General features: G+C 35.8%; 1 protein-coding gene across 1 annotated transcript in view; it reads left to right on the top strand.

Annotated features, from left to right (window-relative positions):
• LOC109537393 (polyhomeotic-proximal chromatin protein) overlaps positions 1-2,010 on the top strand; it is a 32,134-nt gene that overhangs the window by 2,076 nt on the left and 28,048 nt on the right. The window lies entirely within an intron of this gene.

Genomic DNA, 2,010 nt, shown 5'->3' on the forward strand with positions numbered 1-2,010 from the left:
CGGGTTCTGATGAGAACAGTGTAAGCGTTCAAGCAAACCACTTCTGAAGATGCAAGCCACTCGTGCTTGCGAAACGTGAGGAATACATTCTCGTCGTTTGTTAGAATTTCTTCTATCTAGAAAGTCTAACTCTTCAGTTTTGGATAGTTTGTCGGTTTTTCTTTGCATTGCAAGTGTGACGATATTCCTGAATAATCAGGAAAAAGTGTTTTTTAGGCGGGTATTTGGTCCAATAGAGTAGAATTGCTTGCAAATTTAAGTTCATTTTAATGACTACTATGACTGTCGTTGTTGCCACAATTAAGGGCATTCAACTCTACAATTAATACGGAATTAAACTCATCTAATTTTTTTTGTTTTTCGGAAGATTTCTGTTATGATTGGATTATTTGAAGCAAATTAAAACGCCAATGCTGGCATCGAATTCCATAATATTTTTCTGTTGAATGTACTGAAAATGTCACATTTCATCTCCTTTGAACAAAGGAAATTTCGAAGAGTTTTTGAATGATCGGCTTTTGACTGCCTACCGAATCTATCGGTTTCTCGAGTTCGTTGCACTCGCTTTCCACTGTAAAATACAATTCATTTGGGTTCCACAACTCTTAGTTTTAACGGTTTATGCAAAACTAATCCAGGTTTGGTTATTTGGCCCTTCATAAAATCCGAAGTAGGTATACAGGGTGATTCAAAATTGGCGTCATTCCTCTGGAGGTGTTGTCTGCCGCTGTTATAGGAGTACAAAAATTGTAAAATAAATTAATTGTTATTAAAAAATGCAAAAATTGCAAAAAACTATATCAGAAATGCGGCAGCAATGTTTTTCAAGGTAATCTGCCTAATTAACATTGCGCAAATACCTGTAGCTTCGTAATTAATTAAAACTCCGGTAACCATGGAATTTTACAGACTGACAATAAGATAGACAAGGATAAACGGTAAATTCAACAAGATTTGTTGAGAAAATGTCAGCCTGTTCTCATAACCTCGAATATGGGTGTTTAAAAATAAACCCTACAACACCAAACAGTTGAATGGTTAACTCCAAACAAGCTAGTGCCTGTGTAATCTCCTTATTATCCACTCTTATCAAGCAGCTTCTCGTATTCAGCTAATTAACTCCTGCTCCATTTGTATCTCCTTGTGCTGTGTGTATCGTACAAACGTGGTAGGAATGTAGCCCTTTTTTTTGCATGAATTTGCATCTTTTACCGCAAAACTTCTGACTGCTGGATCAGTTGGAACATCAAATAGTTCATATAACCGGCTTTAGGCACATTTTGTTGCTGATTTTTCAATGATTAATTATAAGCGCTTATGCGGTTTGCTTGAGTAGCAAAGTTTCTGCGGCAAACACATAAAAAGTGGGAAAAGAAATCGAATTTCCGTGTTCATCAAAACGGAATCGTGCAGCGACTCGAAAAAATCCATCGCAAAGTAACAATTGAGCGGCTCAAGATTGCACCAGTTGCATTCTAATAAACTCACTGCACTGTAATCTTTCCTTGGAAATTTATGCGATTTTTCCACGGTAACAATATGTAGGCACCGCGTAAAATTCCCTTGAAATTGCATAGGTATTCAACTGCAAATCACTGTGTTGAACAGACAGGAAGCATGAACCGGAAAAACTGGAAAATTAGTCATCCAGGTTGGTTGTAGGTAATAAAATTTGAAACGTTTTCAAACATTGCAACTTCATTGGCTCTTCTTTCGCTTACTGTGTCTGTTGCCCAATTTTGTTATAATTTGTGGTATTTATTTGCTTGTTTCTCAACTTTTTTTTTCTTTTTTCTCAACTCAAGCAATTTTGATGTACGACGCCTCTAGCATAGAAGTTTTAAAGGAAAAACCAGTTGGGTAATCAAAAACATTATTTTTATCATTTAAGTAAAGCAAATTATTTGCTCAATGCTCCATACTTTTTATTCAAGTTTTTTTTTTTCGGAAATAAAGCACTTTCTATTTACAACGTTTGCCTTTATTCTCCTCATTAAGAGCATTCAGGAG

The sequence above is a fragment of the Dendroctonus ponderosae genome, unplaced genomic scaffold (assembly GCF_020466585.1).
Source record: "Dendroctonus ponderosae isolate FM_Combo_2020 unplaced genomic scaffold, Dpon_F_20191213v2 Dpon_F_20191213_3, whole genome shotgun sequence".
Lineage (NCBI taxonomy): Eukaryota > Metazoa > Arthropoda > Insecta > Coleoptera > Curculionidae > Dendroctonus > Dendroctonus ponderosae.